Source organism: Lynx rufus, unplaced genomic scaffold (assembly GCF_022079265.1).
Source record: "Lynx rufus isolate CCGP_SWC_20201006 ecotype Redwood Valley unplaced genomic scaffold, mLynRuf1.p SCAF_15, whole genome shotgun sequence".
Taxonomy (NCBI): Eukaryota; Metazoa; Chordata; class Mammalia; order Carnivora; family Felidae; genus Lynx; species Lynx rufus.
In genome coordinates, this window is record NW_025814829.1 from 17,303,144 (window position 1) to 17,330,999 (window position 27,856).

Here is a 27,856-nt window from a genome sequence, read left to right on the forward strand (position 1 = left end):
TCTCTAAACACAGATCAATGGCATCATCTCATTTTTGAAAGTCAGCTAATCAGTAAAGAATACAGTGCAATAAACACACCTCTGATTGCTAATCAATCACTCATTCTCCTGCAAATAATGTCAATCTACTTTTACCTCTGAAAGTCCACTACTCAGATTCCTAAGCTTAACAATAACAATAACAACAAAATACAAACATACATACATACATACATACATACATACACACATTAAAATCAGCACTCTGCATTAGTTGGAATACTGTACTTGAGCTGCATATAATTAACCATATATAGTAAGCATATATAGTAAACATTGTAGTAAGTTATAAAGTCAGCTTTATCCTTTCATTTTGGATATTAAGCCATGGTCTCACTATCCTTTGACAATTCTAGAAGTGGTCTTGAGGTTATACAAAGTCTCCCAGTTCTGGATAATTGAAAGGACTCATCTGCCTCCATAGGACATACTCATTGAAGACTTCATTTAAAGGCAAATGATATGGTGCCCCAAGATAAAAAGAGTGTGTGGGAAAGCAATAGGAGGTTCTAGAAACAGACCAAGAGCAAGCTCTCCAGGGTCCTCATTAGTGTATGGAGTCTTGTCTATTTCTAAATTGAACCCCCAATATCTATGTGTAGAATCTTAGTTTTTAGAAGAGACCCAAGCAGAATTTTTTTAGTACAGTTTTTATGTAATTTTTGTCATGTAACCCTGCCAGACTATCTGGAGTCAGGTAGGTCAGTTGAAATACCAATAAAGAAATTCACCCTGGAGGTTATTTGTGGAAATTTGGCTTTAAGCAGCATATCATAAATCCCTCCATCCTAACTTTGGTCAAGAGTCAGAAAAAATAATAAGAAAACACCCAGACATCTAGGAACTCCCAAATCTTTTCCAGTATAGCTATAAATCAATTCTACCTCTATACATGGCATGAAAGACCCTTGGTGGGCAGTCTTCCAGAGCTTCCTTGCATCAAGACATGTACTCATTCAGTTGCGTAAGCCTAAATTCTATTTTTTTTTTCCAATTTGCCACCAGGTGATTTGAATGCAATAATGATCTGAACTTTAGTAGTTTGATTTAGTTCTTGCCAAATTTAGTGTGCTTAGCACACTATTTCTAACAGGATAGATCTTTGTAGGGGTCTTTAGACCTATGTCCTTGTATAATATAATTGGAACACAGATGTTTGTAGTATAAAGTAATTAGATCTTTTCATTTTAAGGTGTACAACGTGATAAATAATTTGACTTAGTTCTTAGCATAAGGTAGCAGACCTAGGTTTTTGTATTAAGTAACTTGAGTTTTGATTTGAAGGTGTAATATTTGGTAAATAACTAGGCTTAGGTCTTTGTATAAGGCCATTAGACATTTTGTTTTGGAAGTATAAAATTTAGTAATTATTTTGACATTAATCTACTTTTCTCTTGCTGTCAACAAAATTAGCTAATAATAATAATAATAATAATACCTATTGCTATTGTTTATCTATGTCATTGGTTTTCAAATTTTATTGTCAGGGACCGCATAAAAATATTTTAAGCGTTTTTGGCTACACACAATCCCTATGGCAAATTCTTCTCTTGTGATTTTACAAACATTTATACATGCAAAAATCTTCCTTGGCTCAAGGGCCATAAGCGAAAACTCATGTCACCAGTTAGGTTCATTGGCCATAGTTTGATGACTACTACATGTATAAGGACATATTCCATGTGTTTTTGTTTTGCTCTTAACTTCCTTATTCCACCTGAATTATGAGAGACTCTTCCACAGGGAAAAGACCAGTAAGGGTCTAATCCAAGTAGTCCCTAAGAGCTAATTGTTGCATGTCTGTTAGACTTATGACTAATTTGGAAAACCACAGTTAGCCAAATTTTGCCTTGGGCCCTGCAACATCTTTATGAGCACACTTCCTGTATCATTAATTGGTAAAATCAGAAAATCTTCATCACAAGAAAATTACCATATGAAGCATGCAAACTTTTGGTCAAGACCATCAGAACTACAATCATCTGTATGTCACATACATTTTTAAATTATCAATTTGGTCATAATTTTCCTCTTTATAGCTTTAAGTTTGCATATTTCTCAACTAGTCTTTCATGTTCAGCTCAACAACAATAACTTGTCTAAATCTAGTATATGATAGAGAAAATCACCACACTAACTATATAACCCAGTTCTTTCCAGCTATCATTAGCACAACCAATTTAAAAAGTGATATAAAGCTATAATATACATTAGTCTTGCCAATAATGATATGTTTTTTGTAAGCAATGGGTAAATTAAGAAAAATAGTCTTGTACTAGAAGAATAAGAAAGGTGCAAGAATATATCCACAAAAACAAAACAAAACAAAACACACACACACAAAAAAAAAAAAAACACCCAGAGAAAACATTCCTACAGTAAATCGATTATACATTTTATGAGACTCGTGGATTCTTCACTTTAGGTATGAATTGAGCTCTTGGTGTCAATCTAAGACCAAGTCTAATTGCTTTGTGAGGCTATTAGTTAGATAACTCCAAGGATATAACTCCCCCAAATACTCAATAGGATATATATACTTATAAAACTCCAAAGGGATGAAACGCTATATAGCAAAATATTAACAATAAAAAACATTCATTCTGTCAGTAAGAGTTGGAGAATTTGAGATAACCATCAAAAATTTGTCACTCCCTGTGACTGCCATATTAAATAAGTATACCCAAACCCCAGCTGGACAATGATCATATTATACTTATTTTAAGTGTAGATAAGAAGATAAGCTTATAATTGGGGGATGGCCATATATGAACCATCTTATATATAATAGTTCATGAGTCATTGGGATTTGTCTTCTGTTATAGGCATATTATGCCACATTCATTAATTGTTGTAATTTCCTTATGTTTCACAGTGATTTATTGTTTATACAGCAATTATTTTTGTCAACAAAAGATATGAATTTTAACTTCAAAACCATGTGTAACTCAAATTTTTATCCAGATCATCTATATTCACTCAATATTTTGACCAAGGAATATGGTCTTAAATGAGTTAACTGAACACATAAATGCAGTCATTAATATAACTAAGCAATGACATTTTCTCATCATTACAAGTTGTAATCTTTCAATTTTAGTGCAGATTTTTTTAATATGCTTAGACTTGTAACATTAACTTGGGAATTTATTTTTACTTATAGTACTAGATATTAGTGCCTTATAACTTGACAATTTCCTGCCAATTCCACATCAATCTTAATGGGTATTAATTTACTTATTCTAATCTAAAATCTGACATTTGGTCTCCTATGGGGTTAGATAAATTTCTTTTTCAGCATTTGAAATCATCCTATCTTTGATCTTATGAAGAGATACTAACAATATTCTTTAATGTTATACCACTTTGATCTTGGTAACATTTTCTGTGGAATTCTGCTTCGAAGATACAATGGGTATGAATTGGAGATTCTAATTTATAATTTATACTGAAATTAAGTCAAGGTGTAAACAATATGCAGTTGTGGAAATGTTTGTTTCCTGGTACTTCAGTAAATGTTATGATGTAATTAAAAATGACCCATGAAAACGGTACTTTATTCTAAGTTTGTATCCTTGTTAGGTCCTTTTGCAAAATTGCTTTTGGTATATTAGGCAGTATATTTGGCCTATTAGGCAGTATATTTGGTATATTAGGTATTATTCACTCTGTACAAATGAAATAGGTAAATATTTCAAAGTATAGTAGTGGAACACATCAAAGTATTGAAGCTTGATGATTTTAACAGTTATGATTGTTCTATGTGGGAACTTCTCATTCAGAATGGTTTCTGACTCAGTCCTTGCTGTTGTATTTCCTAGAATTCTACTAATGACACATGGGGTGCCAAAAAAGAGAAAAATAAGAAACATTAAATTTATGTCCGACAGGAATGTTATTATTAGAGTTGGTGAAAAAATGCAGGAATAAGAGTGATGGGACAAAGGAAATTACTAGGGACCTTCCCATGCTTAAGCAAAATAAAACAAAAACAAAAACAAGCCAATATCTGTCTGTTGAAATAAATAAAGTATATTGAAATAAATAAAATAATATCTCTAACTTTTGGCTCAGAGTGTGTTCACCCAGAAAATAAAGTCCTTATTCCACCACTGAGGAGGTTCAGTCCCTATAGTATTTGCCCACTTGCTGACTCTATAATTCAAAATCCACTTATAACCATTACTTAGTTTTTTCCAGATTTTTTGACGTATAATTGACATGTAACGTTGTGTAAGTTTACACTGTACAATGTGATGATTTGATACACACATATATTGCAAAACAATTACAACAATAAGTTTAGTTAACATGTTTATTACCTAAAATAGTTCCTTTCTTTTCTTTTTCTTTTTTGTTTTCTTTTTCTTTTTTTTTTTTTCCTTTTCCTCTTTCTTTCTTTCTTTCTTTCTGGTGAGAACACTTAATATCAACTCTCTTAGCAACTTTCAGTTGTACAGTACAGCATTGTTAACTATAGTCACCATGCTGTGCATTAAATCCCAAGAACATATTCATCTTATAACTGGAAATTTGTACTCCTTGACCAATATCTGTCCATTTCTCCCACTTCCCAGCCTCTGGCAACCACCAGATCAGAGGAGATCATAGAGAAAAATGGACAAGGGAGTTCTTCTAAAATAACACAGAGACTAATTGTTTGGACCATCTTTTAAACCTGTTGGTGAAGGAGGCATTTCCACTCTAGGGTTTGGGAATGACCATATACACAACACGTGATACTGGACAGATGGAATCGTGGAAGTTTATTAGTCACATATATATTACATAATATATAATTATAATAGATAAATACATAATAGATAATATGTAATTATATGTATATATATTGTCATTTTATTAGTCACATATAAAACTACAGGGCAGGAAGACACCATGCCATGGAGTGTAACTTAAGGTTTGTACTTAAGACAAGAATGGAGGGATTATGGGAAGCAGGTTTTGTAGGAACAAGAGAATGGAGTAATTTCTATTTCTCAGGAGAATGTGATTATCCCTTTTGAATAATGTTTGGTGCTGGCAGGGAACTAAAGCTTGCTATATGGAAGAATGCAGGCACTTTGTTTGACTATAGGACCTTATTCATAGGAGTAAAGTTAGGGAGGGGACACGTGGTTAGGCCACGTGTGGTCCTTCAAGCTTCTGATCAGAATTGGCAACACATAATTTTGAACCTTAATTTCAGGTCTTTCACCCATCAAAGAACATTCTGTATCCAAGAGGATTACAGTATTTCTATGGACCAAAACCTGATATGTCTGGAATTATGTTGCACAACCTCCCCCGGTATAGAGGATGTGTCAGAGGATAGATAACGTTTTCTTTTTAGTTGTGCAATCTGCAGATAAAGACACATTATATTCAGAATATAAAATTACCTTATGTTACATCATGGTGAAGAAATTGCAATACATTACCAAAAACTGTTAGACCTTGATCTTGATGAGGTGACTGTGTGAATTATTGAGTTATTTCCCCTGCAAAGAGCCTGAGTGCATTTTATAGGCAAATAGAAAGTGAATTTGGCATTTGATAGATTCTAGTAGCTAGCTATCAATGGTCTTCACAAGCACTTAATTTAAAGCTAGCTCTGGACCATGACTTGTTTCAGCCAATGAAATATGACAAAAATATCTTATTTGCCACATTATTTTCTCTCTGCTATGGTAATATGAAACATTATATATGGTGAAAGCTCAGTTGGCTGGAATCCTTGAGGGTTCCATGACCCATACAGACAGGCTACCTCTGATTTCAGCAGCGCTGTTGTAAATATTTTCATTAATACTAGCATGTGCAGTTGCATTACTCTGTTTTGTTTTGTTTCCTGTGGACAAGCAATAGATATGTATATAGCTTGTATTACACACACACACACACACACACACACACACACACACACACATTTTGTTACTTTAAGGCAGTGAAGTTGTAAGTTTTTTTTGTTTTGTTTTTTAATGCAGCTTTACTGAAGTATAACTAACAGACCAAATTATATATGGAAAGTGTACAATTTGATGTTTTGATATATTTATACATACCCTTGAAACCCTTACTTCAATCAAGATAAAGAACATATCCCACTCCCAACAGTTTCCATGTATTTCTTTGAAATTTCTCCTCATCCCTACATGACCCCTTCCCATCCTCAGAAAGCCACTGATCTATTTTCTGTTACTATAGAAAGTTTGCATTTTCTAGAATAATTACAAAAATGAAATCATAAAATATGTGCTTCCTTTTATCTGGCTTTTTTCATTCAATATAATTATTTAATTCAACATTACTATTTTGAGATTCATGGCTGGTTCATATGATAGGCGTCTGTTTAAATTTTTAAGAAACTGACAAACTGGGGCACCTGGGTGGCTCAGCCAGTTGAGAGTCCAACTTCTGCTCAGGTCATGATCTCACAATTTGTGGATTTGAGTCCCATGTTGGGCTCTGCCCTGTCAGTGTGGAACCTGCTTGGGTTTCTCTCTCTCTCCTCTCTCTGACCCTCCCCACTTGTGCTTTCTCTCTGTCTCAAAATAAATAAACAAAGTTTTATTTTTAAATATAATTTATTGTCAAGTTAGCTAACATACAGTGTATACAGTGTGCTCTTGGCTTCGGGAGTAGATTCCCATGATTCATCGCTTACGTGTAACACCCACTGCTCATCCCACCAGTGCCCTCCTCAATGCCCATCACCCGTTTTCCCCTCTCCCCCCCCACCAACCCTCAGTTTGTTCTCTGTAATAAATAACTAAACTTAAAAAAAGAAATCTTAAAGAAACCAGCAAACGAATTTTCAAAGTATTTGCTATATTTTATACTCTGACTAATGGTATATAAGATTTCTAGTTATACACATCCTTGACAGCATTTGGTATGGTTAGTCATTTTAATTTTTCACATGTTAATATCTCTAATAGTAACTAATTGTGTTTTTAATTCACTGTTCCCTAATGATTGTTTTTTATCCTCATAGATCATATTTCCCCTTACTTTTGCATGACTCTAGACAATGTGTCTGACACTAGACAGTGTAAGTTTTTCCTACTTCTGTGTGATGGATAATTTTTTTATCCCTAAAGTATTCTTGAGCTTTGTTCAAAGATATCATTAAATCTTGAAAATAGTATTCTCCTTTTAAATCTTGTTCTAATACTGTGGTAGGCAGAAGAGAGGAACATTTAGTCTAGGGTCAATTTCTCTCCACTACCAAGTCAAAACCCTAATTAATGATGAGATTTCCAATATGGCTGGTGATAGCAGGCAATTTTCTGGCACTTTGTGAGACCCAGATGTTGTTTTGCTCTAATACTTTCTTGTCGCCCTTTCCACACCCTTGGATAGTTTCCTCCCAGGCATGCACTGATCAATACTTAAATGAATTCTTGAAGGGATTCCCTGAAGATGTCTGGGGTTCTCCTCCTGTGCAGCAATTTTATATCTGATGTATTTTCTTGCCGTTCTGGCCACCATAGCCTGCCTGGGTTTCTTTCTCTATCTTATCAAGGCAGGGAGACTTTCTGGCTCTGCTTGAGTTCCTGTTGTCTGAGCCTTGAGCCACAGCCTGGAAGTGTCTTCAGGCAGTAAACTGGGGGAAATAATAGGATTTACTTTTTTTCCCACTTTCTCAGCAATCACTCTCCTTCACTTCCTGGTGTCCAATGTATTGAGAGTCACTGTTTCATATACTTTGACCAGTCTTTTAGTCGTTTGAGAAGAAGACAGTAAATTTTGCCCCTTTAGTGCATCTTGACCAGAAATGGATGTCATTGTTGTTTTTTAATTATATCATGAAATAGCCTTTTTCCCTATTGTAGGGAAGGTTATATTAGAAGCAATATATTAAAAAATTGTTGCAGGACAAATAAAAAAACTCTATTCATTCATTCATTCATTTATTTATTTATTTCTAAATAAGTTCTGAACAAGTTGTGTGTATGAGTGTGCACGTTTCATATGACAAGACAACACCAGTAATAAACAAAATCAGTATATCATTCAAGATTCTGACAGAAACACCAAGAATATGTTTACACAGGTTTTGGCTGAAATGGTGCAGTTAAAGTCACACAGCTACCAGTAAGTTTTGGCTTTAATTTCATACCACTGCAGCTAAGATCAAGAAGCCAGAACACTGCTTCTGCCCCCCCCCAGAGTTTAGGAAACAGTTTCTGACTCTTTTAAGAATGATGCCACAGCCATCATTTTCTTGGAAAATGAAACTGGTAATCAGACATTAGGACAAGGAGTCCAGTTTCTGCTAACACTCATTGTTTTCAGAACAAACTTATCCACCCAAAAATATCGATCTGCCTCACTTTCAACTTACAAATCTAATACCCACTTTACATTCAGAACACTAGCTTTAAGGGTGCCTAAAAAATGCAGTGTTTAGCTTTCCAACCCTAGAAATACAAGGCAAAAGAAAGGTTGTGAATATCATTCAACATCTCCATCATACTCCATCAGTTTGGCTACTCAAGTTCCACTCGTAGCTTACTATATGTAATAAATGTCTGTCTTCACTGTAAGACAAGGCCAAAGAGGAGCCCCAATACACCATCAGTCATGATATCCATCTCAAAGTGATAACCATTCTCTGCTTATTTGGTCAAAATTCTACTTTGATTTTCTGTAAATGGAAAACCAACTTATAAGTTGACTACTAAAAAAATACACCAAATATAAAGTATTAGGGAAAAGGAAGAGCAAAGCCTACATCCATAATAAGGAAAAGGAGAAAAATATTCATAGTCACAGTTTTAGGAAATTCACAGGGAAATGTAACTCTTTTATCGCTACATAGGCATTTGTTTTTTTTCAATATATGAAGTTTATTGTCAAATTGGTTTCCATACAATACCCAGTGCTCATCCCAAAAGGTGCCCTCCTCAATACCCATCACCCACCCTCCGCTCCCTCCCACCCGCCATCAACCCTCAGTTTGTTCTCAGTTTCTAAGAGTCTCTTATGCTTTGGCTCTCTTCCACTCTAACCTCTTTTTTTTTTCCTTCCCCTCTCCCATGGGTTTCTGTTAAGTTTCTCAGGATCCACATAAGAGTGAAACCATATGGTATCTGTCTTTCTCTGTATGGCTTATTTCACTTAGCATAACACTCTCCAGTTCCATCCACGTTGCTACAAAGGGCCATATTTCATTCTTTCTCATTGCCACATAGTACTCCGTTGTGTATATAAACCACAATTTCTTTATCCATTCATCAGTTAATGGACATTTAGGCTCTTTCCATAATTTGGCTATTGTTGAGAGTGCTGCTATAAACATTGGGGTACAAGTGCTCCTATGCATCAGTACTCCTGTATGCCTTGGGTAAATTCCTAGCAGTGCTATTGCTGGGTCATAGGGTAGGTCTATTTTTAATTTTTTGAGGAACCTCCACACTGTTTTCCAGAGTGGCTGCACCAATGTGCATTCCCACCAACAGTGCAAGAGGGTTCCCGTTTCTCCCACATCCTCTCCAGCATCTATAGTCTCCTGATTTGTTCATTTTGGCCACTCTGGCTGGCGTGAAGTGATATCTGAGTGTGGTTTTGATTTGTATTTCCCTGATGAGGAGCGACGTTGAGCATCTTTTCATGTGCCTGTTGGCCATCTGGATGTCTTCTTTAGAGAAGTGTCTATTCATGTTTTCTGCCCATTTCTTCACTGGGTTATTTGTTTTTCGGGTGTGGAGTTTGGTGAGCTCTTTATAGATTTTGGATACAAGCCCTTTGTCCGATAGTCATTTGCAAATATCTTTTCCCACTCCGTTGGTTGTCTTTTAGTTTTGTTGGTTGTTTCCTTTGCTGTGCAGAAGCTTTTTATCTTCATAAGGTCCCAGTAGTTCATTTTTGCTTTTAATTCCCTTGCCTTTGGGGATGTGTCAAGTAAGAAATTGCTACGGCTGAGGTCAGAGAGGTCTTTTCCTGCTTTCTCCTCTAGGGTTTTGATGGTTTCCTGTCTCACATTCAGGTCCTTTATCCATTTTAAGTTTATTTTTGTGAATGGTGTGAGAAAGTGGTCTAGTTTCAATCTTCTCCATGTTGTTGTCCAGTTCTCCCAGCACCATTTGTTAAAGAAACTGTCTTTTTTCCATTGGATGTTCTTTCCTGCTTTGTCAAAGATTAGTTGGTCATACATTTGTGGGTCTAGTTCTGGGGTTTCTATTCTCTTCCATTGGTCTATGTGTCTGTTTTCGTGCCAATACCATGCTGTCTTGAAGATGACAGCTTTGTAGTAGAGGCTAAACTCTGGGATTGTGATGGCTACATAGGCATTTGAAAGGAAGAGAGAACATGGTCATTAACATCGACATTTCAGTACACAGGGCTACACTTGATATTTACGTTCTTCTTTTACCACATATTCCATGTCACTTTTCCTTCAGCCAGCATCTCAGCACTTCAACTTTTATTGCTTGGTACAAGTTTTGAGTACTGAGTGTTTCTGTTCTTTCTATTATTACAGGTTACGAAGGAGTTGGGCGATTTACCTGAGCATCTTCTGTTTTCAAACGCATTCCTGCCTACCTACTCCTTGATAGCCAGAATTAAGCATCTCAGTATAATAAGCATTTCTTCTTGTTGATTTAATGGCACAGAGTGACGTGATGGCTGTATGGAAACAATGTTTTGTTATCTGAGTGAATTAATTTGTTGTTATTATCGTAAAATGAATTATTTATTCAAATGCAATGTGCATAACAGTGAATTAGAAATTAGAAAATCTACAATTTATAGTGCTTAGAGAAGTGTTATGGTCAGAGATGGCACATCCATATCCAGCATAATTTTTATCTGGTGAAAAAAGTTGCTTACTTAGCAAAGACGGGGGTCAAACAATCAGAATTTCACTAGGTGATTTCCCAATCTTCCAAGGAAATGGTGTTTGATCAAGTAATAACAGTATTCTCTGCAGTTATGAGACAGCGCCCCACCAATGGCAGTGGTTAATTTAGCCTTTGTAAGGTGAAGTCCCTGCTATTTGGTATAGGGATGATCTCTGTCCTAATTGCTTTGTGAGCCTATTGATCAGGTTTTATGGTAATTAGTGAAAGAAGCTGACCAGGATGGGTAAGCTTGTCCCTCTGATAATTGAGTGTCTCCTCTACAGCACATACTGTTTTGTCAGCATTCCCATAAGAAACAGATATGCTCTCACTGATTCTTGTTCTGAAATTTCTATACCTATGATTCTTCTCCAAATTCCTTTATGAGGACTACAGCAACTGTTTTTGTTGTTGTTGTTGTTTTGTTTTGTTTTGTTTTTTTTAATTCCTCTTCTTGCCATGTGGTTAGCCATTGCTCATAAATCGTTGAAGATTTGTACCTCTGGTACTTTTTTTCTTTAGGAAAAATATACTTCTAGATATACTGTTCAAAGTCTGTTCACATGGGGGATTGATCTTTTCCACTAGCCTTCAGGTCCATCCTTGAGTGTGTAAGCAAAATGAAGTAACATTTCACTTCTAGCAGGAGCCAGTCAATGAGACAAAGCAAACTGTGAATCAGACATGAATTTGATTTCCTGAGTTGACCGCTCATCATGATCTCTTCGTGGATCCATAGATGTGTACAAAATATTAGTGGCTTTAGGACATATAGTCAGGCCTCCCTCACTTGTACCACTTCTAACTTGAAGGAGTCCTGCTGCACAAGTGTAGGAAGCCAAGACTGTTTTTGACAAGAAGAGTGGTTCTTAGCATAGCTTCCTTTCATAAGCTAGTGAGACCACTGTATGTGCTTCTCTGATTGAAGATTTCTTCATGCTCTGACCAGAATCCTTATCCAACAGAGAAAAATCAATCCTCTTTTGGATCTGCTGGATCAGCAGTGTGAACAACAACGAGGACAGCAGCTAAGCTTTCTCTTATCCTTTGTTATTTGATTCATGAGTTAAAATACTCAACCAAGTATTCTATGTGATCTCTAAAATCTAAATAGATTGAATAAACATCATGTGTTCTATTTGCTAAGAAAGCCATGTCTTGTAACAGATAATCCCAAAATCTCGATGAGAAAAATAAAGCCATAGGAACGAAGAAACAAAAACTGTTAATAATCATAGGTTGTATGAGTTCATGGATACAACATCCAAAACAATGAAATTAATAATAATTAATAATTATTAGAATTAGCAAGTGATTCATAGGATGGCTAGATATACATTAATACACATATATATGTCTTGTTTTATTTTTTAAAGTGTATTTATTTCTTTTGAGAGAGAGCGACAGAAGGTATGAGTGGGGTAGGGGGAGAGAGAGAGAGAGAGAGAGAGAGAGAGAGAGAGAGAATGAATCCCAAGCAAGCTCCACATTGTTAGAGCAGAGCCTGATGTGGGGCTCGGACTTATGAACCATGAGATCATGACCTGAGTCAAAATCAAGATTTGGATGCTTAACCAACTGAGCCACCCAGGTGCCCCAAAATGTTTTATTTTAAAATAAAAGTAACAAATAGTTTTCATTTCCTGATTCTAAAATTTATATGGAAATCAACTGCCCAGTCATGGTCAAATGCTACTGAAGAAGGAAAACATGGGAGAAGACATACACCGTCAGATGTAAAGACTTACAGAAAAAAATGGTATTATCTCAGGAGTTAACAACATAACAAATGGGAAAGAAGAACAAGTCCAAGAATAGACATACACATATACAGAAGCTTCATATGTACATTGTGGCTTTCCAGGTAGTAGGAGGACAGAAATTTTAATAATTGGTAGTAGGAAATCTGTCTATCCATATAAAGAAAAGAAATGAAATTGGACCTCTACATCACACAACTAAAAGGGAGTCAATGCTAGGTAAATTGAAGACCTAACTGTGAAAGTCAAATATACAAAGCCTTTAAAAGATAATATAGGAGACAACCTTCATGACCTTGAAGAAGAGAATGATTTTTAGGATAAAACACAAAGGAGCTAATTCAAGGACAACATTGACAGGTTGTATATATGTTAAAATTAAGAATTCAAAAAAGTTGTGATGGGCGCCTGGGTGGCTCAGTTGGTTAAGCATCCAACTTTGGCTCTGGTCATGATCTTGTGGTTCATGAGTTTGAGCCTGGCATCAGGCTGTGTGCTGACAGCTCAGAGCCTGAAGCCTGCTTTGAATTCTGTGTCTTCCCTCTCTCTCTGTCCCTCCCCACTCACACTCTGCCTGTCTCTTTCTCTCTCTCAAAAATAAACACTAAAAAAGATTTTTTTAAGTTGTGAAAAGATAATCTAAAGAATGGTGACTATATAGAATATATAAAGAACTTCACAAATCAATGATATAAATTTAAAAAGGCAAATAAATAAATGGGGACTTTACTAAAGATAGACTCCAAGTGGACAATGAATGTGTGAAAAGGCACTCAATGTCTTTAGTAACCAGGCAAAAGCAAATAAAAGCCACACTATGATGTTCCTGCATCACAGATTGTCTGGCTAACACAAAGTCTTGCCAATATCAGTATTAGTGAGGGTGTGGATCCGTGAGAAGTCTCATACTCTACTGGATATCATGAAAATCAGACAAAACTTTTGGGGAACATGTTGGCAACTTCTACTAAAGCTCACCATATGCATATCCCACAATTTAGCAATTCTACTTGCAGCTGTAGACCCTAAAAAAACAAGTGCATATCTAGTCCAGAAAACATGCATGGGAATATGCATAGAATCATCATTTTGAATTGCCAGAAATTGGACACAACCTACATGTTTGTCAACATTAGAATAAATGAATACAGTGTGGTATAAACACAATAGAATATAGAAAGCAATGAAAACTGATGAACCCTAGCTATAGACCATTGAAAGGATCTTGAACACTTCAAAAGGAAAAGAAAAACAAAACAACAACAAAAAATATAAGACAGAAAAGAAGGTAAAAGGTATCAACAGATAAACATATATATGTTCTTGGGCACTCCTAAGGAATTTTTTTCTTTGTTACTTTTTGTCTGTCAGGGTATTGAACATAAATCATAAGGACTGTATAATCCGAGGAGTATAGGTTTTAAAGATACTGTTATCACACTGAAATATAACAAGCAGATTTAATTCTGCTATATTTCACTTTAATCAATAATTGGCCAAAATATTTTATCCAGTGAGGTGTAAAATAAATTTTCATTAAGCTTATAAAGAAAAGGAGGAGAAAATGAGACTAAACTGTCATTTCACAGCAAGAAGATGCTTACTTTTAATATTTCTGCTAAGGAGGATATGATTGAAAGCAAATGTTTTTATTTATTCTTTGGTTCTCAATTTTTTTTCTCTCAAATCTGAAGAGGCTCGTACTCATAGACATTTCCAAGATCAACAAACTATTAAGTGAATAATACTTTGTGGTGTTATTGCAAATGCTAATGTAATGTCTTCTCTCAGCCCATTTTTAACAGAATAAAGTCATAGGAAGCTCCTGCTGAAGAGACAGCAGTAGATGTGGTCTTTAAACTCATAAATCCACTCTCTATGGCCATGGTGAATAAAGTGAGGGTGAATGGCTGAGAGTAGAGCCTTAATCCACAAACTGGCCTGGATTCATGGAGAGGCCTACTGAGAAAGATAACGCGAGTCAAACTCTCATCTTGGGGAACATCCGTAGCATCTGGGATTTAAATAATGCTCTGTGAGGAAAGATGGGGGTAAGCTGAAGTTATTACAGCCTCTAATGGGGATTTTAATCTTTCTGACTCCTTAGGTTCTTGGCAATGTTTTTCTACTATTATCCATATACTTTTAAACCCATCTAGTGTGAATTTATACCTCAAACTCATTTATGCTTTTGGCTTTGTGCTCCCCCTTGGTGGCGGCCACCTCTTACAGCGTTCTAAAGATGCAGATCAATTCACTAAATTTCTCTAATTCTCAGACTGTTGATTTTTCTCAATATTGTTTTTCTTTTTCTTTATTTTGTTCTTTATTCTACTGTATATTGTTTATCATAAGCCCATGATTTCTTTTTTGGGCCTGAGAAAACTATATGGAAGCAAGATAATCATTGATATGCCCTATTACTTCTAAATTTTCAGGACTGGATCTGAATATGCACAGTAAGGTAATTTAATCATAATTTAACCAATTTAAACATATGAAATATGCCAAGACCTCAGAGTTCTAGAGGGCAATGTGAATCACTTATTTATGGGTAAATCAAAATAAGACCTGCACAGGAATTTTGAGTAAAGTGAAGCCAGGACATGGACAAGGATGCAAGTAGAAGAGGATGAAGTTTCGTGTTCATTGTAAAAGTCTAGACATAATGGCAGACGAAGACTGAGGATGTATGGAAGGCTGCTTTTCAAAGCTTCTGTGGACAATTTCAATTGTATTCTAGTCTCTGAAGTCTGTTTCTGTGTTATCACTGACTTTCCATGAAGTCCAGCCATAGAAATATTAATCTAGGTTTCTTATTCTCTACTTTTATGGTACATATTTTTTTTCCTTTTTCTTTTCTTTTTTCTTTTTCTTTTCCTTTTTCTTTCCATTTCCTTTCCTAACTTTCCTTTCCTTCCTCTTTCCTTTCCTTTCTTTTCTTTTCTTTCCTTTCCTTTCCTTTCCTTTCCTTTCCATTCCGTTCCTTTCCTTTCCTTTCCTTTCCTTCCCTCCTCTTCCTTCCTTCCTTCCTTCCTTCCTTCCTTCCTCCCTCCCTCCCTCCCTCCCTCCCTCCCTCCCTCCTCTTTCTTTCTTTCAGATTTGTTTTTCAGATCTTACATGCTCTCTAGAAATTCTTAAATTTACACCAAGGAGGAATGCTTTCTTGGCAAAGAATAGCTTTCTGAAGGATGGACTACAAAAACCCTGATAAGGCTTTTTATAATACATCTTAAACTAAATACTGGAAAAGTAGGGAACATATTTAGGGTAAAATATTTACACAAGAGCATAGCTTTACATTTAATTATTTCTGTATATTTAATGGCAATGCAATTCAATAGAATATAGAGAAAATATTAAAGTTTATAAAAATTGCAATTTAAACTTTTGTGAGAATTGCTTCAGTCTTTCATCAATAAGAAGGACTTTGGGGGCAACTGGGTGACTCAGTCAGTAAAGTGTCCAACTCTTGGTTTTAGCTCAGGTCATGATCTCATGGTTTTTGGGTTCAAGCCCTGCATTGGGCTTTGTGTTCACAGCATGGAACCTGCTTGGGATTCTTTCTCTCTCTCCCTCTCTCTGTGCCCTCACCCCGCTTGCACGGATGCTTGCTCACTCTCTCTCTCTCTGAAAAATAAATAATCTTTAAGAAAAAAAAAGACTTTGCTTTGCTTTGTAGGTAACATTTATTCTGTGACTCTCAGTTCTTTTATAGCATCAGGCAGTGAGTGTATGAGATCATGAATAAATACTTTTAAGTTCAACTACTTTGCACCATTTCCCCATTAATTAAAAACAATTTCTCTTCAAACAGATTTGTATTTCTAATATATTTTATTTTAAAGTTGGGGAACTTATATTATTTTTCTGCAACTTTAACTTAGTAATTACTTTTTCTCTTCTAAATTAAGAAAATAGAATATACTTCTAACTTCTAAACACAATGTAGAAAGCTGGACAAAATGTGACTCTCACCCCATTAATAAGAAGAAGTGAGATAATCTACAAACTTTGAACAATGCTAAACTCATCAGAAAGCTAACATTGTAGGAATAACGTGGTCTAAAATGTCAGGAACATAGGAATTTCCAACAAGATTTGAGCAATCCTCTTTACACAAACAAAAGGATAAGAGAAATTCACTAAAATGCCTAACAAAGTGCTAAAGGCTAAATGTGGGCTAGGAGTACAGGAAAATACCTGTGTAACTTCAGACGCAAGGAGAGCTCACATGTACTTGAAGTTCTCCATAGATCTCCACCTGGCCTGAATGAGAAAGGTTGGGGACATGGAGGGAGAAATGAGAAAAACATCCACAGTACACACTTAAAAAGCAGATAATGTCTGTGGAAAAGATAGAAAGCCCTGCCCAAATCTCTTCTTTTCAGAACAAAAGCTTTGGGGCGTCTGGGTGGCCTAGTCAGTTGACTGTCCAACTTCGGCTCAGGTCATGATCTCGAGGTTCATGAGTTCAGGCCCCACACTGGGCTCTCTGTTGTCAGCCTACTTTGGATCCTCTGTCCCCCTCTCTCTTTCTGCCCCTCCCCCACTCATGCTCTGGCTCTCTCAAAAATAAATGAACATTAAAAAAGAAAAACAGCAGCTTTAACCCACTGAGGAAAAGACAACAAACCATTTTGCCCCCAGGCACAAGTGGAGCCCTACTGTAGAAAGGCTACCTAACACTGGGGAGGGTGGGAAACCTGAGAAAGCCCCATCCCTGAGACCGAGTGTCACAAGGCTGTCTTTGAAGATGGCCTTAGCTATCCCCCATTCCCTGCGTCCATCAGCTGGTTCGCAAGAACTGAGTAACATCAATTGCTGTCTGTCACTGGGAGGAGGACTGGTAAAATCCTAGAGTGACCCTCTTCCAGGCTCAGGAGCACAATAAAACCATCACTTGAGGTAAACATGAAACCTGGAGTAAAACTCCAGCATATCAGCCTCTATCCTCAGTATTAGTTTATTCTGGTATAAATGAAAGCTTCTGGTCAATTGAAAGTAACCATCACAATAAAACTTAAGCCCAGTTTAAACACTAACAAGATTCACCCAATACTCACATTAAAGAATAGCAGAAGAGACATAACCGTCTCCAGGCTAAACTAATATTTATTTCAGACCCAACTGTCTTGCACATCATTAATCATCAGAGAAATATAAATTAAAACTGCAATTCTAATAAATGGCCACTAATTCAGCAAATATTAACAAGAAGGATTGAGACTAATGAGGCCAATGTTGTAAGGCAAATGGCTTCGTCAGAAATAACTGGTAGGGATGTAAATTAATTAATTAAATTAATAAAATTGTAACCTTACTAATGTGAGTTTTCTCCTTGGTGAATTATAGGTACAGACTATACCGGGTGGAGCTGTACACAAAGGAAAGTTTGCTAGCAGCAAATAAGGAGATCAAGGGGAATAATATCCAAAGCTGTCACTCTCAGAGCAAGGAGGAATAGGTTGCTTTTTATTTAGAGTCAGGTGGATATTCAGAAAGGGGAGTTTTGTCATCTTGTGTAGAGGTAGGCATAAGGTCACCCATGCATCTTAAGGAAACATTCCTATGCACATATTATATACTATGTTCATGAAGTTTGTGCTCCTCCTCAAGCAGAGGTTTTAACATTATAATGAGGTAGAGGTAACTGTCCCTCACTCCATGGTCTATCTGTGTTGGTGTAGTTGGTGGTTGAGCTCAAACTGGTCTGGGTGGTCTGAGTTGCCAGAGTTCTTCCTCTGGGGAGTTGTTATTGCTGAGGGTGGGGGGAGGGTAGCTCCCATTCCATCACTGGATACTTTGCCCATTGGGTCTTTTGCCTGAGTTAAAGGATAAACTGGAAAGAAGAACTTAAGAAAAACGTGGGACAAAGTTCAGTGGGTACATGCAGGTGGCAGAAAAGGTCAGGTCTTGGGGTCTTACTGGTGTGGTGACAAAATCAATTTGAATGCTATTTGGAAGTATTTACAAAAACTAAACTGTGACTCAGTAATTATATGCCCAAGGAAATTGTATACATATTTATACCAAAAGACATATATGAGAATGTTCATAGCAGTATTATTAACAAAAACGCAAACTGGAAACAACAAAACTTTCTATAGTTTGATGGATAAATGTATTATCTTCATGGAGTCAGTACTACACATCAATAAAATGAAGGAATTACAAGTAGATGAATCACTGAGGATGGTCTCACAAACATAATTTTATCTGAAAGAAGGCAACACAAAAGTATATACAGTAAGATTTCACTCATACTAATATTGAAAGATGATAAAATTAGTTCATGGTGATTGAATCAAATCAGCACTTCCTCCTGGGAGATGATTATCAGCCGTGATGGACATTTCTGGGTAGCATCTGGTTAGTGTTCTATATCTCATTTTATGCTATAGTTACGTTTCACAATTCACCCAGCTGTATTATTGTGAACGATGAAAATTTTTATAAATAAACAAGGTACCTAATCCATTACAAAGATTCAATCCATCTCCACTGAAAAACAGAATAAGTAAAGACATTTTGAAAGAAAGCAGGTGTTGGAAGATCAGGCCTTCAAGGATGGGGGCCGTGAGAACCATGTCCCCTGGCAAGCAGGAGTTTATTACCGACAGTGTTTATAAGTGCCAGCTTGTCACAATAATTGAAAGCAGACTGAATTTTAACTAGTATATTATTGTTGTGGAGTCTCTACAAACAATGCACTCCCTTATTGTCTACAGTCATGATGTACTATCCTCCCGGCCCCCTTCTGTATACCACCACTTTGAACAAAAAGCAAGCAGGAATCACAATTTCAAAATCAAGCAACATATTATTCTAAGCAATAAATTAATCATTTATATTGAGAAATGTGTATTGATTAATACACACTTATATTGTAATGATCAAAGTTTGTAATGATTATGGAAATACACATATTTTGAAGTGCATTTTTCAAAATACATAATGTAAAATTATATCCATTTGAAATCAACAAGAATTTATTAACGGCTGCTTTGTGTCAGGGCCTCTTCCAGGCACTTTGAAGACATCGGTCACTAAAAGGTTAAAACTCTCTGTGCATGTGCAGCTTTTATTCTAGTAGATAAAACAAACAAACCAATTCAGCAACAATTACACTTGGAAATATTCACACATCATTTTCAAAAGCTGCTAGATTAATGAGACAGATAAAAACAAAAGTAAAGAAGACTTGAATTATGTGATTAACAAGTTTAGACCACATGTTGAATGTTATACAGTAAAATCATAAATACATTCTTATATAGTATACATAAAATATGTACAATGAAGTCATTATGTATTAGTCTACCATGGGAGTCACAATTATCAACTTATTACAAAAAATATGTTCATATGGACAATAATTTTTTACTTCAGTGAATGTAATGTAGAAATCAAGAAAATAGGAGCACCTTGGTGGCTCAGTAGGTTGAGCGTTAGACTCTTGATTTCGAATCAGGTCATGATCCCAGGGTCGTGGGATTGAGCTCCATATTGTTGGGCTGTGCAGTCATCATGGAGCTGTCTTAAAATTCTCTCCCTTTCCCTCTGTCCCTCTCCCCAACTTTCTCTTTCTAAAAAAAATGTATATATATATATATATATGTATATATATATATATGCACACACACACACACACACAAATATATATGCATAGGTAAGAAGTTCAGTATATCTGAAAACAAAACAACATAGTTAAATAGCTTTTAGATTAAAGATAGAAGCTTGGGGGTGCCCGGGTGGCTCAGTCGGTTAAGCATCTGACTCTTGATTTGGTTCAGGTCTTGATTTGGTTCAGGGCTCTGTGATAACAGCATGGAGCCTGCTTAGGATTCTCTTTCTCTACCTTTCTCTCTGCCCAAACTTCCTTGCTTGTGCTCTTTCTCAAAATAAAAGTTAAAAAAAAAAAGCTAAAAGCTTGGTCTCCCACTCTACTCTTTGGAAGGTAAATGATAGAGGGTGACTGTCATGCATCCTTCCTCCCTGGGTGAGATTTTCTCAGTTCTGCTCCTCCTTCTGCCCTTCCAAGACTGTTACCTTGCATGCTGGGGAGTCCTCAGGAGCTCCAGTGCATCTCTCTCTTTGCTCTCTTTGCTCTTGCCTTCAATCGGCTTGTGCTGATGCCCTGCAATCAGAAAGATTTCTTGCACCTGGGGACATATCTCCTAGGTCTTCTGCCCTGCCCACCCCTCTTGTAAGTGGTATAAGTCCTTGGAAAATAGTGGGTGCATGAATGCTGTCTGGGGTTGGGACTTGGACTCCTAATAATTCTAGCCATCAAGCCCTTCCAGTGACATTTAAAGATTTGTTAAAAATTTGTCTAGTTTCTCTACAATTCTCAGACTAGCAGATTCCTTCTCACCCAGGTTGGTTTTTTGTTTGTTTGTTTGTTTTGTTTTGTTTTGTTTTGTTTTTGTACAGTGCTGAAAGCTACTGGACATTTTGTCCCGTAAGAATGGCTAGCCATTTTTTGGAAGTTAATTCACATTTCTTTACATCCCCAGCTCTTTGATGGGTTTTGAAATATGCTGTGATTCTGTGGCTCATTTGGCTTGTTCTCATATTTTAGGGAGGAAAAATGATCTACCGACAATTTCTACACCCTACACGGCAGCATTCCATATGATTTTAAACTAATGACTACAAACTACATGACTACAAGGTAATAATTGGATTGCAAACAGAGAATATTATCTAAATCTGAAACCAGTCATTGTCTTTAATTGGTTCAGCTTGGAAGTATTTTCACACCTGGTTTCCTCTCAGAGATGGCATCCAGTTATTTCTACCACACTGTTCTAGCTACTCATCCATCACATTCAACCAAACTCAAATTCCACTGGGTGTCTGTCTTGGCATGTACCTCCACCCATTATGGTTCTCCTTGTATTCTGGAGTCAGCAGAGTGGCTTCCATCCTGCTGCTGATGGTCCCCCATGCCCCCTCCTCTCTGTTTTATGTAAACTCATTGTCCTTCATATTTCACCTCATTCTAGAATATTTTCCTCTTGCCTCTTAAGTTACCTTGGACATACCTCCCTCTGCTATATAATCACGTTCTTTGCAGTTTCTGAAGATTTCTTATTGTGCTGTTTCTTATGAGAAGTGTTGCAGATGGTGCGTCACCATTTTTCTTCCTCAAAATTACTTCTTTCCTAAACATGACATTTTTGTTTTTAGGAAAAAATAGCCCATTTGGAGCCCATACATCCCTGCATTAATCTGGTGCCAGTTCATGTTCCCCACCTTTGTGATCTGAGAAACTTCAGTAAATGACTGCCTTTCTCGCAGAAAGGATCATGTACTGGCCCCTGAATCCTCTAACCCACTGATTTTCACCTCCACTCCATTAATCTCATTCCGTGACTATACCCTGCATCCTACCGTCATCTTGAACAGCTCTGCCTCTGAATTAAACATCCAGATATCTGACAGCAGTCCTTTCAGCTCTCATTAATTCCCATATTTACTTACCCTAATGAATTCATTACCTTCCCATTTGGTCCCTATTTATTCTCAATTATTTTCTATGCTTATTCTCCCTTCTAGAGAGACCATAGAAGAAGACTTTAATTTCTTTCTCAAGACTCCTCCCATTCAACACTTCTACATCCTTTTCTTAAAATTGCTTTACATTTCCTCTTGTGAAAAACCCTAAGTTGAACTAAGCATGTTCTCCTATTTCTTTCACCTTCAGAAACTGATAATAAATGTAACACTAGAAAGTTGTTTATAAGTATCATTTTATTAACAAATTTTCACTTGACTCTGATGTACTTGTGAATTTAATATTTTCATGATAGCTTGATTAACAGTTTGCAATACATTTATTTTAATGATAGATCCTAGTAGAGTAACATAAATGTAAATCTGGAGCTACAAAGTTTTATCATTTTTTACTTTTTAATGTATCTGTAATTACATTCAATACACTGGATATATTGAGAAATATTACATTAAACTATTTTTGGCCCTGATAACAGGTGTTACATTTTTATTTTTATTATTTTTTTCAAGAGAGAGAGAGAGTGAGAGAGCAGGGGAGGGGCAGAGAGAGAGAGGAGAGGGAATCCCAAGCAGGCCCCATGCTGTCAGCACGAAGCCTGATTGGGGCCTGAACTCAGGAACCATGAGATCATGACCTGAGCGGAAATCAAGAGTCAAATGCTTAACTTATTGAGTCACCCAGGCGCCCCCTGCTGCTATATTTTAAATGAAATGTTTTCCAGCTATTATTTTAATCTCGATCATATGTTTTTCACATTCAGGAGGAAGTATTTATATAGATTGAAAAGAATGATTTTTGAAATAATGAAAAGCAAAACACCCTCGATTTTGCTTATGTATAGCACACAGGAATATTAAAATAAATAAAAATATCTGAATTTTTAATTATTATAAAACTAATTTGGAAATGATAGTGCTATTGAATACCTGCAGTACATTGGAAGTCGAATATCAATATCAACAGGCTAAATTTGGAACCACTTGATGAAATACATGGAAAGTAATTCTTGATCTACTTGAATTGCTTACATTTTAATATTTGAGTTAAGTTGTAAATTGGTCAAAATATGTGAATTAATAAATGTTCATACGATTTGACATGCAAACCCTGACCTTAGCTGGAATTAGGGGACTGATAGAAAGCTACTGTGCCAGAACTTGCTGCAGGGGACAAAATGGTAGTGATTAGTAGACATGCTCTTCAGTTAATCATTGAAACAAAAGTTAAATGTTTATAAGTGACGTTTATAATGAATTTCAGGATCGAAAACAGTTAGATGTGGTAGTAAATGAGAAAGACACTTGTGCTTTGGAGCATTACTCTTCCCAATGCTTTTAGTCTTTAATGATCTATGGCCATAGTCCAAATGTGTTCACATTTGGTACAGTCCCTAATTTTAGGATCCTTGAAGGTCACTAAAGACGCACGTGGGTCATATACAGAAATGTTAGATTAGAAAAAAGAAGAAGAACAAACTATCAACAGGAACTTGACTTTTACCTTTGGTAGTTTTTGCACACTACCACATTTTCCAACCAATGGCTCCTATAAGCAAGTGACTCTGCACAACAGAGATTATGGATGTGTTTTTAAAAATTGGGATGAAGGGGCGCCTGGGTGGCGCAGTCGGTTAAGCGTCCGACTTCAGCCAGGTCACGATCTCGCGGTCCGGGAGTTCGAGCCCCGCGTCAGGCTCTGGGCTGATGGCTCAGAGCCTGGAGCCTGTTTCCGATTCTGTGTCTCCCTCTCTCTCTGCCCCTCCCCCGTTCATGCTCTGTCTCTCTCTGTCCCAAAAATAAATAAACGTTGGAAAAAAAAAATTTTTAAAAAAATTGGGATGAAAACTTATATTCAACGTAAAGGAACTGAGGGCCAAAGATGAGTAGGGAAAATATTTGACCTGTGACTTGACCAAAAGCATCATAGCATTTTCAACTTTGGAATAGATAGTCTATAGGATTTCTTTTAGTCTTCAAAATACTCTTACTAGATTTTCTAGAAGTGATAGTAATAGCATTGCAGTAAAGATTTTAAAATATGTCCTCTTTTGTGTCTTCTGGGGCAAATAAGCATATCTATTACTGATAGTGTATATATATATTATTATTATCATTATATCCTTGCACATAAGGACATTCCTTTGCATTCTCCATGTCTGCTATTGCATTAGTTATCTATTACAATATAATAATTATCCTAAAATCTAGTTACTTAAAGCAATAAACATTTCTCACAATTTTTCTGGTTTAGGAATCCAGGGACAGCCTACTTGGTACCTCTGGCTCAGAGTGTCTGTAATCAAGATTATCACCTGGAACTGCAGTCATCTTAGTCCTCAACTAGGAATGGATCTACTTCCAAACTTACTCTTGTCGTTGTTGATAGGACTCAGTTCCTTGCTGTTTGTTGGATGAAATCCGGACTCTGTTCTTTGCATGTGAGCCTCATGAGAGACATTACAATGACATAAATACCAGGGAGAAGAGATTATGGGGAGCCATTTCTGAAGCTGTCTACCACAGTCACCTTATTCAGGTTCTGTAACATAACTGAAAGTGAAGAAAGCAGAAAGTATTAGATTTATTACAATTGCTCAAAATAATGTTGTCTTCGCGGAGGAAAGAAAGGCTAAAAATTATCCAAGCCAAAAAAACTCCCCAAAACAAAAAACAAACCACAAAACAAAACAAAACAAAACAAAACGAAAGAAAAAGTAAGAACAAGTATAAGAGTGGATGATTATAGTAGGGGTACCTGAGTGGCTCAGTTGGTTGAGGGTCAGGCTCTGAGCTGACAGTACAGAGCCTGCATGGGATTCTCTCTCTCCCTCTCTCTCTGCCCCATCCCCACTCTTTCTCTCTCTCTTTCTCTCCCTCTCAAGATAAATAAATGAATTAAAAAAAATAAAGTAGGGGTCCTGGGTGGCTCAGTCGGTTAGGCCTCAACTTCGGCTCAGGTCATGATCTCACGGTTCGTGGGTTCGAGCCCCGTGTCGGGCTCTGTGCTGACAGCTCAGAGCCTGGAGCCTGCCTTGGATTTTGTGTCTCCCTCTCTCTCTCTGCCCCTCCCCTGTTCTCTCTCTCTCTCTCTCTCTCAAAAATGAATAAACATTAAAAATTTTGAGGCAAAAACAAAAAAAGTGTAAAAAATTATAATTTAATCTTCAAAACCAGTTTTCTCTAAAATGATGCTCTGGGACCCCTACTAAAACATTCACTATTAACACAGCCTGTCATTCTTGCTGTCTGAGTTGTTCATATAACCTTAAGTGCTGTTGACTATGGCAACATTTTCTCTTCAAAAAATTTTGAGTCAAGTTTTGTAGAGTATCCACCAATTCCCTGTAAATCAGGAGTGTATCATATACTCTTTGTGTCACTTATATTTTATTGGTTCTGAGTAAACACTCATTATAAAAGAAGACTGCCAAACATTTACTTGCATTAAGGCATTCAAAGTTAGCGGAATATGTGACTACTAATTTGAGAATTCATAGGGTTAACTGTAGAGACAAGAAGTATATAATAGGAAAAAGCATATATAAAGTTTCAAAGCAACATAAAAGTAGGTGTCAACATGTAATAAATTAAATGGCTTTAATAATGTGAAGTAGGAAAAAATAGCATTAGGTGGGCAGCTGATATTATGTATTTAGAGTATTTACTTTCATCAAATAAAGATAATTATTTGTCAGGATTTACCTCAATATTCAATGGAAATAATGCAGCGTATTGCTTTGAATGCCTTTACAGAGCCAAAGATGTTTGGTTAAAAAAAAAATGACAAGCAAATAAACATACAAATACATACATACATACTCTCATATATACATGCATATACAGACACATGCACAAATGAGTGAAATTTAATTAGTGAAATTTAATTAGTGAAATTAATGAATTAGTGAAAACCTGAAATATTAGCTCCAACTTTACCAATTTTATAAGGTAAGAGAAAAAATCCAGAAAAAAATAGAGTATCTCTGGGTTTTGGCAAGTCTAAAAGCAATATATGGATAAATGTTATTTTTTTCTTTACTTATTTCTATTTTTCCTAGTTTCAGCAATGCATATGCCTCTCTCTTATTTAGAGAAAAGTCATATTATTTTTAAATGCAACAAAAATAAGTAATAATAAGTAATAAATAAAAGGAGATGTCAATATCTTTTCTTTTTTTTTAATGTTTATTTATTTACTTCTGAGAGAGAGAGAGAGAGAGCGAGCACAAGCAGGGGAGGGGAGGGAGAGAGAAAGACAGGGAGACACAGAATCTGAAGTAGGCTCCAGGCTCTGAGATATCAGCACAGAGCCCCACAAGGGGCTCGAACCCAAACCGTGAGATCAGGACCTGAGCTGAAGTCAGACGCTTAACCGACTGAGCCACCCAGGCGCCCCTCAATATCTCTTTTCACATGCGGCTTGAAAAAGTTTCCTAAGCAATATATTGCTTTCATAGTATAAATTGAGAAATGCCCTTTATAATGTATTTGTCACTCAGGATTTTTCTGTTTTGTGCATGTGTCTCTTATCCATAGTCTTCTATTTGGTTGCATTCCACTGCATATGTTCAATTTAGCTTAGTTTTACACCATCTTCATTTCTATATGTGAAGAGCAATAGTGAAGACAAAGTTCTTATCATAGATAACTTTTCCCTCTGAAAAAAAGGTTAAAATATTCTGTATATTTCTTGTTTCTTCTATTTTTAAACTGTTCTCTATTCACAATGATTCTTACATCAGCCAGAAAGGGCAAACTTCAGCTATGATTTACTATCTTCTGATTTCTGACAGGCTTTGTTTATCCACAAAAGGACTGGTTTTACATATGCATTTACAGGCTGTCTTACTGTGTCTCCTGAAATGCTAACCTCATCAAGGAGGGGTTGACACTTCTCTCTCCATCAGCATGAAGACTTCTTTTTGCTCCCATTGGTGCTGCCCTTGCCCTTGTTTTTGCAAAAGTTATGTGTCTTTTCTTTCTACTATAGAAAATCCATTTACCATAGTATCATTTTAATGCTTAAATCCAGTATTGACACAGATATAAGGCAAAAAAGAATAGAATATATTTCACAATAAGCATGCCCGCATCCTGATTCCACCATTCACTGTGATATAACTTTAGATACGTGTTTGAAAACTCTGTTTTAATGGTGGCCAACTCAAGATGGCCCAAGAGTATGATCATATTGAAGGACTGAGACAAAACAAATTACTAACCAACATAACAAAACAACTGGCAATTTTTCACAACCAAATGCCCACCCAGACAATATAATGGCTAAGAGCAATCCTACAAATGAGTTAAATATTAATGATTAAGAGGAACAAAGTATCACCCTAACTAACTCCAGGCAATAATGATAATGTATTGGTAACAAATTTCTTTTCACCCAAATTATGGGAATTGAATATATTTGCTATGTACATACATATTAGAAATTATGTGCCCTTTTAAATAATTCCTTTGTTTATGGACCACATTTTAGAATACTAACCCACTACCTTCAGCCATGAGTTAATATTAATGCATGCCAAAACAAACTTTAGTAACTCTAATAAGCTTTCACTTTTATGTGCAAATTAAAACATGCAAAATTTTTAAACAATTATCCCATGAAAAACAAAAAGAGGCCTTGAGTTTTTAAATTAGTTTCTAACTAAGCACAGAGTTTCCATTAGTCTG